Raw genomic sequence first — 12,300 nt, forward strand, 5'->3', positions numbered from 1 at the left:
TCTTTATGGTCATTTTCCTCTTCAGTTTTTAGAATTCTAACCTCCACTTTTTCCACTTGATAAACATCTCCAACTTCTTCATCATATTTTACTGTTAGATGCTCTAAGTCTTCCAACTTCTTCTCTGTCCTCTCAAATGTGTTTGAATTTCTGAATTTCTAAGAATATCTTTTGCAGGCTTAAAGTTTCTTTCTGCTGTTGAAGTTGTGCCATTATCTCCAGCTAACAAACCCTGCTGCTCTAGCTTGGAAGGTTTTTACAAGATTAAGCATACATTCACAATAAAGTTTTATTTTCACTTTTCTCTGGTTAAAGATATACTTCAAAGGGACATCTGTATGCTTTTCTTCTTATCACTCTCTATAAACAAGCAGTGAGACCTTGGAGTGCCAAGCCACGATAATCAGTAAGAAAAGTAAAAGTGTTTCGTTTCCAATACACAAACCTCCAGCCTCCAAGTAGCAGTATTATTGTTGCAATTTTCTTTGTTTCTTTTTGTATCTTTTTTGTATTTCAAGTTAAAAAAAGATCTGATTCTTGAATTAGTTAGAAAAACACCCACAGTAATGAAAAAGGAGAATTTTAGTCCATAGGTTACAAAGAATAATAAAAGACAAAAAAAAAACACCTTAATCCATTCGTTTTAAAAGGCTTGCATAAATTCCATCCATTTAAAAAATAAGATAACCCACTGTCCAAAACCATTCCAAACTTAATTCTCCCATTTATTTCTTCTATTCTCCAATTTAAATTAATTTTAAGTTTTTTATAGGCAGTCTCTTTTAAAACGGTAAAACTTCCTCACCAGCTGGAAACACTTTCTCTTTTCGTATCCTTCCATTTTGGAGCCGCCCCGACTTCATCAGCGTTGGCTGGATTTTTTGTCGCCAGCTTGAAGAACTTCTTTTGCATCGATCAGGGACATCGTGATGTCCCTGAGATCAGCAAGACATATTCTTCCTGTTCATCGTCTCTGCGGGACGGTTTAGGTCCGATTGGACCACCCAGCAGCAAAAGTATCGGCTGCGGTCTCGGAGCATCGAGACCGCACGTCCGTATTGTCGTGACGTTGGCTCCTCCCTCTGCAAGGTGTGTTTTTCAGTTTGAATCCAAAACATTGCACAGCACTATTAAAAAGGTGTTTGGAAAACTGTGGTTCTGATATAGGCAATATTAAACTAATGAACCAGTGGCCTAGCTCAGTGTAATTTTTTTAAAACCCAGTACAGATGTTCTTTTATTGTTTAATTATATTATATCAGACACAAATAACCAGAAACAAATAACCAGGAACATGTTGAGTTCAAAGTATACAAGAATTTATTATTGCTACACATGAATCTAGTCAACTAATGGCCAAAGCTAAATTGGTGCTAGATAAGGGTTAACAGAGTTCAAGGAGGGATGCACCTGGGTCTCTTGTGGGAACATAATGACTCCAAACTGATGACATGTTCAACCCTGCCTTCTGGCTCAGCTTGCTCTTCTACAATCATTCTTTTTATTGAGAATTATTAAAACTGCTTTTGCCCAATTCAAGAGAAGCATGGAAGATGCCACGTGGCTTGTAAAGTATGTGGCAATAGTGCCATTTGTGTGATGCCAATACTAACCAAGTTGAATAGTTTAAATGAAATGATGTCTGAAATGTCAATCTTATCTTTATCAGATTCATTTTTCCCTTTCCTCTTTATTAGTGAAATAGGATATATTATAGGCTATAAAATAGTAGCAGTATAATTAAACTACTAAAAGTAGTAGTATGTATTCTAGCTTAGTAAGACCTGATGACTAGTAATAGACGTTCATCAATAGTTTAAAGGAAGTGCCTTAAAATAATATACCAACAGGGAAGTAAATAGATAAAAATTGAAAAGTGCATAATGTTCTCTTGTTATAAGTGCTGAAAAGAATCTACAGTTCTCATTATGTGTTTGCATTTCTAGGGAGGGTAATGGAAAGAAATGTATAACAGACGGGTGTTTGTAATTAAGGACACATATAAAGAGAAATGGAAATAATTATTGAAAGCGGTTGTAGTTGTACCTCAGTTGAAAGACCTTGGCACTTTGCAGCAAACAGGGCAAGTTGAGTCTTGCATATGTCAATTGCCTTTAAATGTGTTACTGATGTTCAAGAAAGTTAAGTAGTAGAACATATGCTTAAAGAAAGGTTAAACAAAAATTAATGGTATAAAAACAGATTGGAAATATTAAGCTTGTGTTTTTGTGAAAAATATGACAATTAGTCCTAGTTGGAACTATTGATTCTTAAGCATAATTTATTGATCTCTGATACATGCTTGTACTGTTTCTGAGCTTGATGAATGAACAATCTATTTGATTTGGATATGGAGTTATTATGTTTTTTCATTTCCATGAAATGAAGATGAATTCTAGAATTTGTGCTGTCTTTTAAAATTGTTACTTTTGAAAAGAGATTGTTTGGATTCAGCCTGTCCACCCATAATAATAATGCCTGTCCAGGTCATTGGGAAGGACTTGATAGGTGGATAAAAATGCCAGATCCCTCCTAAACATTTGACTGACTGTGCATTCAACCATAATGAAAAAGAAGCTAAAATGTTCTTGTGCTTTAGAATTCAAATAGATAAGCACCTGCCACACAACACCTCAGACTTAATTGTTAAGAATGGCAAAAGAGTCTGGATACGAATTGCAATATTTGAAGATAGCAGAAGGAAAGAGAAAAAGCTGGAGAAAATCACAAAATATAAAAACCAGCTAATAGAAATAGAAGGGCTATGGCAAAACAAAGCAAATAGTAATTCAAAACATTTGGAGTACCACATCGGCATTGACAAAATTTCCATCAGTCAATTGCAAAAGGGAGCTTTATTTGGAACAGCTTACATCCTGCAACAATATCTTTAATGTTAAACAAACAACATTGTCAATTCTAGGTCCTTGGGAAGGACATGATAAGTAGATAAGAATGACAAAACCAATTTAAATATCTGGCTGACTCTGTGATCAACAAGAATAACATATTAAACTTGTATGCTGCCTGACTCAATGTCCTGGACAGCTTATAACAATTACAGAAATCACCATAAAATCAATAAAGCATAAAAATAAAGATGGCAGGTGTGATGAAGTGAAGGATTTCCTTCTCCCTTGCTGAAGACCTCAGAGAAAAGCCAGGTCTTCACAGCTTTTGTAAATAACAGCATAGTGAAGGCCATCCATATCTCAGGGGGAACCTCAGAAAAATAAGTCAGTTGAAAATAGGTAAGTATAATATTTGAAAGTAGATGTAGTGAAACAATCATATAGTATATATTTGGACATGAAAAATTGCACTGAATTGCTAGCTGTTCAGAATATATAGCTAACGTATTCATGGCTCTTCCTTAGGGATATGGTTGCATTGTTAAACTGATCCCTTTGGATTAGTCTTTACTCTGAAATTTAAAAAAAGCAATATGATAAACAATGGCATGATGAAATGCTAGTTGACTATTGCATCTTATTTGAGGTGAGCCTTTTTGCATACACATAGGACACCTTAAAAAAAATATTGGACTTTCATATGAATGAATTTGATCTATTGAATAATTGCTTATAAAACTTATGTACCATTTACTTGTCATAATGAATTATACATTTTTGTGGCAGAAATTATTTGTTAAAATGAAATTTGAAAAGGATAGCATGTTGGCATATCATTATTGGTTGCTAATAAATTTAGATAGCTTAATTGAGTTGCCAGATTCCAAACTTGAAATCATCCGGCCAGCTTTTATGATCATGTCAATTATCAGGAGTTTTCGAGTACATTGCAACTCAGTGATGGGAATAATTTTATTATCAAAATAATTCACAATCTAGAAGTCTTATTATGTTTAACTAATTGGAAAGAAAACAAGATGCCAGAAGAAGACAATGGAGAAGAGGCTAGCCTGATAAATGTTTTAGATGGGGAAAGGAAGATTTATTTTAAAGTGTTTCTTAAATAGATCAAATGTACTATAGATGACAAAAACTGCAAAGGATCTACACAGCTTAAAAAAGACTGTTTCTCTCAACAATCTTTGGAAGAACTCCATATCTAGGAAGACACAATTTGCTGATCCAGAGAACTTCCTTTATCTTAATAATGTAATATTTGTAATGTAACAAACTTGACTTGATCATTAGTCACATTTTTTAGCCTCCACATTTTTGTTTGTTTTATCCCACCAATATTTTTATAAATAACTCAAGGTAATGAACATACCCAGTATTCCTCCTCCTCCTATTTCCCCACAACAAGAACTTGGTGAGGTGAGTTGGGCTGAGAGGGATTGACTGGCCCAAAATCACTTAGCCAACCTTCATGCCTAAGGGGAGAGTACAATTCACAATCTCCTGGTTTCTAGCCAGGGTTGCCATAAGAAGTAAGCAGCTACCCCAGATCTGTGGCACGGCTAGACGCCCAACCCAAGCCCAGTTCTGTAGTGTGGTTTGAGGGGGCTTTTTAACATGAAGGGCCAGGCCAGGTATCTTTTATTAGGTGCAAGAAGATGGCAAAACTCAGGTGGGGTAGTGAAATGCAGAGCATCAGTGGCCCATAAATGGAGGTAGACATCTTGGGGAGTATTAAGTGGCGGAGAACTCCCAAGTGGCCAGATTTTGATCATGGGGCCACTGCAACAACTGCAACTGTTCAGCACCATTACAACTTCGAACCGTCACTGAACAAATAATCATAAATTGTGGACTACTTGTACCGTGATTCATGATCGTGTTACCTTGCACTTTTCTCTTGAAAACTATTCAGGAACTGCAAAGGTTTGATGCAACTATTTTCTACTGTCTAGTCGACACTGTAGAAAAGGATAATATAATTGTTGCAGAAGCTATGGTGGTAACAACACAGATATTATTTTATCAGTGAAGTTTTGAGTTGGGGACTTTTGCCAATCTGAACAAACCTGTCTACACTAGGAAGTTGGAAGAAGGCAGACAGTTTTGTTTGTATTGGCAAAATGTATCTAGTGTCACAGAAACTAACGCCCTCTTGCCCTCACCCAACCCCCAGGATCCTCTAGACTGGAGTTGCTGGCAGACACAACATACCATATTTTTTGTTTTTTTTATGTTATTAGTTTTTTTATATTTTTAAAAATATGGAACGCTTCACGAATTTGCGTGTCATCCTTGCGCAGGGGCCATACTAATCTTCTCTGTATCGTTCCAATTTTAATATATGTGCTGCCGAAGCGAGCACCCATATTTTTTGGAGTATAAGACACACCTTTTTCCTCCCACAGAGGGTATAAATCTGGCTACATCTTATACTCTGAAAGTAGGCCTGTCCACCCACCGGCCCCCACTCGCAACGGCCCGAGGAAGCATGGAGGTCGGGACTCAGTTGATGAAGTTGGCACAGCGCAGGAGGTATAAGGCAAAGCGGCTAGCAGCTCTGCCTGCCCCTTCTCCTGATGACCTAGGTGGAAGGCAATCTGCTTTTGCTCCTGGACCAGGAGGAACGAGGTGAGTCTATGGAGAAGGAGGAGGAGGAGGGTGCGATGTGCAATAGGGAATGAGGGAGGAAAACATTTTCAAGTGGCAGTGTTGGCTGTATGCCACGTTTTTGGATTTGGGGAGGGGATAGCAGTGCTGCCGCCTGAAAACACTTTCCTCCCTGATTTCGGCGGAGGCTAAAAAAGTGGCTAATTGCCCCAAAAACCCTATTCCAGGTGACGGAAAACTAGCATCGCTTTTTTGGTCTCTTAGCTCTGAAACCACTGCCCCCACATTTTCATGAGGACAAATGGCTCTGCGAATTGCATCAGGGAATCGGGCCAACAGGCGGCAGTGGTAGAAAGGAGAGATGTTTCGCTTTCAGGGCTCTTGCTCGGCTTGGCTCCCGGGAGGTCTGTGGTAGTGAGAGCAGCGGCTGTTCACATGGGGAGTGAAGTCATTGTGGCCATTGTCTCCCCTGAGCTGCCCACTGAGTCTCTGAGGCATCTCTTGCTTGTAGGAGGAAGAGGAGGGCACGTAAACCGAAGCCTCTGAGTAACTGGGAAAGAAAGCCATGCTTGGAACCTGCTGAAAACCGCCACCCGAAAAGCACAGCTTTCTTTCCCAGTTACTCAGAGGCTTTGGTTTAAGGTGGTGCTGCTTTACGCCACCCTCCTCCTCCTCCTCCTGCAAGCAAGAGGTACCTCAGAGATTTCTCAGGATGCTAGATTGGAAAGTTAAAAAACTGGAATGGAGTACAATCAAACTTGATTCAAAGGCTTTGGCTCCTGAGAAAAACTTCACGGAGAGCAGATTGGTCCTCTTCCCTTCCTCCACCCACCTTCAATCCGTCTGGATCTGTCATGCAGCAAAGAGATATGGTAGCTGGGCGCAATAGCAGTAAGCACTGCATAACAGATCTGGGCAGATTGGGGAGGGTGGAGGAAGGGAAGAGGACCGATCTTCTCTCCATGAAGGCTTTTCTCAGGATGCTAGATCTCCACTTTCTCTCCAGAAAAAGCTATCGGCATCGTCAGGATCTTGGCTAATGGAAGAAGCATGGAATGGAAAAAAACTTCGGAAAATGGGAGTGCCAAGTTGGGAGTCTTCCTGGAGCCTGGCATCTGTTTTGCCCTGAGACTAAGGAAGCGGGATTGAAAAGAGAGCTGTGAACAAGTCTGGTTATTCAAGGAGGCAGTGTCGTTTTCTTTGGGCTTCCCTTTTGCCGCCCAAGTGCTGCCATGAGGAACCGTTAATCCAAATGGAAGGGATCCCCATCCTTCTCGTCCAATAGGCCATTCCTGATCGAGTGCAGCAGCAACCATTCAGCAGTCCATGCACGTCTTTCCCTCCTCGCTGAAGAGAAGAAGTGAGCCAACTGCCACTCCTTGGGCAAAGTGGCTCCACATCGACGCCAGTCAGAGGGAAGGGGGAAAAAATAAAGTGCAGAGAGAGATGTTTAGTCCTGCCCTGCCATGGGAGGGGTAGAGAAAAGCAGATTTGAGATCAATAAAAGCCTTAACATTTAGGAAGATTGAGCCCACCTGGAGTTTCGGAAAGCCCATAGCACAGTGTAGCAGCATCTTCCATGCCCCCCTGCCTTCCCCCTGGCTTTGCAATCACAGCACAATCCCCTCCCCCCCCCGAGTGGAAATCGTCCTGCATCAGCAATTTAGGGAACCTGCCTTTAACAACCTGCCTTTTCTCGAGGCTGAGCCTTCCGGGTCCAGGTGGTCGAGAACATTCGCCATGTGACAGGCAGGAGTTCTCTAGGTCAGGTAGGAATTCCTTGTTAGCCACAGCTCAGGACGGGCCCGTTTTCCACCTCCCAAACCCTCCACATGTCGCATTTTGGCCCTCGCCGCCCCCAGGAACATTTTGCAGACCTGCCAAACTCTCTGCATGTCCTGTTTTTCACAAAAAACGGGGCGTGCAGAGGGCTTGGGAGGCCTGTAGAATGCTCCTGGGGGGCCAGGAGGACAAAAACTTTTTTTAACATTTACCTCTTCAAAATCTTGGTGCATGTTATAGTCCAGTGTGTCTTATACTCCAAAAAATATGGTACTTTTCACCCCACACAAACTGCAGCATCTTAGCAAAAACTGAGTGAATCCTAGGCGGCAGCAGGAGAAGGTGAAAAAGAAAATTGCAACCCAGACTTTTCCCAACTTCCTCCTGCCACCCACCAACCCCAGTGGACCACTGCCCATGCAGGGCAAAATCTGTACTGCATATATTTTGTTTCAGTTGCAAATAAAACAGACTTACAAATAGACTCTTGGAATCTGTTTGTAAGTACGGTAAAGTCTGTATTTTTTTGAGGATAATTCAAGGTTCTGGTTATTAGTTATGTAGCTCTTTACAGATTCATTACCTTCAGGACTCTCTGGTTGTATATGAATCTGTCTGTTGAATTTGCACCTACCAATAAAGGAAATTGAGAATCTTTTAGGATTCTCAAGGTGAGGAACCAAGGGAGAAAGAATCAGAAAATAGATCCTCTCAGTGCAGATTCCTTGCTGCAGAATATTTATTGATTTTAAATGCTTAGTATAGCATTAAATGCGCAAGATAGAAGAAAGTAATTGAATCTGGAAACTGGATAGATCAAAGGGGGAACAAAGTATTTCAACCAAAAAATTTACAGATTAGAACTTGGAAGAAAACCTTTAGGTTCAATAGATTTAAAATTAGTAAAAAATGTCAAAGGTTAATTGATGTGGTACACATAATGAGAAAAAAAGGAATTTGTAATAACTCCATATGTCTGAAAGGCATAGGTCAAATGACAGCCATAGAAGGAGGTGATGTAAAAGATTATCAAGACTCAGTATGGTGGAGATGTGTATATTAATTTGTGAATATATTCAAGGCATGTTCTTGAGAGTCTGTGGAAATAGGGTTAGGTTTCAGAGTCCTAGAAAATGAATAAAAATGATAAAAATGCATAAGAGGTACATGGAAATATAGCAGAGAAGTGAGATTGCAGGGAAATTTGGTGACTGGTGGTCACTTTATTACTTAGTGCAGGAGTGAAATGGCACCCTGCTTTCTGAAACCAAGTATCTGGAAAATGGACTACTGTGGCTAATGAATTCAGTTCTGTGTTTATCAATCATGAATCTATGAATCTAAAATTGTAGGTAATGAAGCCCTTTTGGGTATGTTATAAATACAGGGCTTAGCTTTTGTTTAAGGGGTTCAAAAATTATTATTTTAAATTGAAGATTTATGAAGTGTGAAAATTAGTGAAATCAGTTTTTTTTTAATAGGATCTTGTTAAGCCCCACATTACTGGACAACATTATGGAAAAGAATGACAGATTTTTGTTAGATGTCCTTAATAAGCCCAGTATTAAGGATAAAATCAGAATCTTGGAAGCTATATTAAGGAGTTGTCAATCTTCATTTATTGATGAGCTTATGGAGGTGGAAATCTTGGAATGGTTTGAATAGTTGTTTCCCAGGTTTCTTGCAGCGAGACCTGCTTCCTGTTTTTGAGATTAGCAACCAATGGGAATGGCTGACTTTTGATTGTTTATGATTAATATTCTATTGCTCTTTCAGCCTCTGCACAGTGTCTCACAAATATTGCAATACTGTGCTGGGGTGGTACAGTGGTTAGAATGCAGTACTGCAGTACTGCTGACTTCCAGCTGTCTGCAATTTGGCAGTTTGAATCTCACCAGGCTCAAGGTTAATTCAGCCTTCCATCCTTCTGAGGTGGGTAAAATGAGGACCCAGATTGTTGGGGGCAATATACTGACTCTGTAAACTGCTTAGAGGAGGTTGTAAAACACTGTAAAGCGGTATATAAATCGAAGTGCTATTGCTATTCTGCCTACTTTGTGACATCAGGGGTGAAAATTGGGATAGATAACTGCAGCCTGTAGGATTTAGGATGCCAAAAACGTATAAAAAGTTACCAAATGATCATGTTTAATGTGATAAACCAGAGTTACCCCTGGCAAGATGGGTGGCCAACAAATTTTACAAATTAATAGATGTGGAAAATTATTCACATTGATCTGTTTTCTCCCTTTCTTGGAGTACAAGGTCACCTAAAGATCAAATGTTACCCTAAGTCCACAGCCCTCAGGGGAACACCTGATTAATGTACTAATGCACCTGTGGTTGTTTTGTTGTGTGCTTGGTCGCAATTTTACATTTTATGCTTATATATCGCCTGTTTATTTTGTCTATGGTTTTGTGTTTTTCCCCCCCATTGTCATTTATTGTATTTTAATGCTGTATGCAGCCCAGAGTCGCATCGGTTTGAGTTGAATGGCCTTGTAACTCTCAAAATAATATATATATATATTTTTAAATTAAAAAATGTTATATAATATCACATTTTACTTGGTAGAGTAATTTTATATAAGCTGGGCTTTTTCAACATTGATTCTTCTTTCATTATCCATTGGCTAAATAAACTAACATTTATTTCAATGTTTCCTCAAACTTTTTCATATTCATTGAACGTTTTCAAATTTCTAGTAAATGGCATGAAGAATAAGTACTACAGGTAGTCCTTAGTTAATGACCACTCATTCAGTGTCCATTCAAAGTTCTGATAGTGCTAAAAGAATGATAACTTATAACTGGTCTTTGAAGTTCTGGCCGTCGCAGCACCCCTGTGATCTTGTGCTTGCAATCAGAAGGCTTGGCAATTGGGTCACACTTTTAGTGGTTGCAGCTAGCCATGGCACATGATCACCACATGCAACCTTCCTTGCTGGCTTCCCACAAGCAAGGTCAATGAGGAAGCTGATAGACAGGGAAGGTTGCAAGTTACTTCAGCAAATTGGTTTCGCTGTGTTTGTTTGTTTGTTTGTTTATTGGATTTATATGCTGCCCTTCTCCCAAAGGACTCAGGGTGGCGTACAAGTTAAAAGAAAATTAGATAATCCAAAAACAAACCCAATTAATATTAACAATAACATTTAAAAATAGATTAAAATTAACAATAATCAATCATTTATTTTATTTTGTTCAGGCCAGGCTGGCTTGCTGGAAAAGCCAACTTTTTAGGGCGTGTCAGAAGGACCGGAGGTCGGGGATTATACGAAGCTCCGGGGGCAGCTCATTCCACAGGGAGGGCACTCCCACAGAGAAGGCTCTCCCCCTGGGGATCGCTAGCCAACACTGTCTGGCTGACGGCACCCTGAGGAGGCCAACTCCGTGGGATCGTGCTGGACGGTGGGAGGCTACTGGTGGCAGTAGGTGGTCTCGCAGGTATCCTGAGCCTAAGCCATGGAGCGCTTTAAAGGTCATAATTAGTACCTTGAATCATACCCAGAAGACAACTGGCAACCAGTGCAGGCTGCCTAAAAGGGGTGTAACATGGGAGCACCTAGGTACCCCCATGATAACCCGTGCAGCCGCATTCTGGACCAGTTGAAGCCTCCGGGTGCTCTTCAAGGGCAGCCCCATGTAGAGAGCGTTACAGTAGTCCAGGCGAGAAAAGACAAGGGCATGAGTGACTGTGCATAGAGCATCCCGATCCAGGAAGGGGCTCAACTGACGTACCAGGCGAACCTGGTAAAAGGCCCCCCTGCTCACGACCATATATTGCAAATGCCTCTATAGATAATGTAGTAAAGTAACACAAACAGAACCATTTTATTATTCCCAGTGCAAAGGACATTTCTTATATGATATCTCAGAATATATTTCTTGTAATAATTCTGAAGACAAAGGACTATATACCTAGTCATCTTTTATTAGGTAATATAAGAATGGGGAGATAGTTAGCCATTTCTCCAAAATCCTTTATGACCCAGGTTCTGCTTCCATAGGCCAAGCTACTTCTGTCTGGAACACAATATTATTTAAATTTTCAGAAATGTATGTTCGTCATGATCATTCCTCAAGATTCATATGGACATTTAACCAATAGTTTAACATCAGTTTTCATGTTCTAATTCCAATTTTACTCATCCTTATCTCTAATCTGAGAATGCATGTATGCATTTATTCGCTCATTCATTTGCTTTAAATAGCACCTCTGGGTGCAGCAAATATAGACTTCAGAAATGACCTCTACAGAGTTTGTTCCTGCATAGAGATCTACCTGGGTTTCATATAATGCTTGGCAAAGTTTTTAGCATAGAAAATGTCAAGACTGCCAATTCACTTCCTTTCATTAAAAAAAAGTCGCTTGAGGGCTGTTGCAGATCTTCATGTCAACTGGGAGACGTAATGACAATGAGTCCTCCAGGTTCCTTTGGGATGGAAAAACACTCCCAAGTATTTAAAGGTGTGACCTTATTCTCCAGGGTTCTCCTTTATATACCATATTTGCACTTTGGCCCATTTTGCAAAAGCTTGACTTAAGCCATCATTTATACTTCAAACAAATAAGAATTGCATGTGATCCCCCCCCCCCCCCGGTCTCTGATACAAACATTATAGTTCAGGAGGAAATCTGTATCCAGTTGGATGAATAGTTTTTGATCCAGCAAAATAATTGACATTCAAACCTTTTTTTTTAATGTAGATTATAGTTTGATTGAATTGATTACTATAAAGTAGTCTTATTTCCTTCATAGTTGTCTAATCATTCAGTGATTAACAACATGTTTGATATGACATAGGACGTTTCTGGTAATTCATCTGAAATGGATTTTTAAAAATCTTTGCACAGCATTTTTTATATATAAGAAGATAATATAATCTTTAAACTAAACAATTTTTATAATAATATGAAACCTTTTAATAAAGATCAGAATGAGCAATTCATAAGTGAGAAGTTACCATGGCTTGTCTGCTATCAAATTAAATCTCTTTTGAGCAATGGAAATATTAGAGATTCAACATGGCTCTAAATCAA

The 12,300-nt window shown here is 39.5% G+C and overlaps 1 protein-coding gene and 1 non-coding gene across 2 annotated transcripts in view; one reads left to right on the forward strand and one right to left on the reverse strand.

Moving 5' to 3' along the window:
- The window catches only part of RFX3 (regulatory factor X3), a 190,861-nt gene that overhangs the window by 39,111 nt on the left and 139,450 nt on the right, over positions 1-12,300 (forward strand). The window lies entirely within an intron of this gene.
- On the reverse strand, positions 5,126-5,232 carry LOC116506861. The gene has a single exon (XR_004255077.1). It is a non-coding gene; the product is annotated as a U6 spliceosomal RNA (small nuclear RNA).

This window comes from Thamnophis elegans, chromosome 3, assembly GCF_009769535.1.
Source record: "Thamnophis elegans isolate rThaEle1 chromosome 3, rThaEle1.pri, whole genome shotgun sequence".
Lineage (NCBI taxonomy): Eukaryota > Metazoa > Chordata > Lepidosauria > Squamata > Colubridae > Thamnophis > Thamnophis elegans.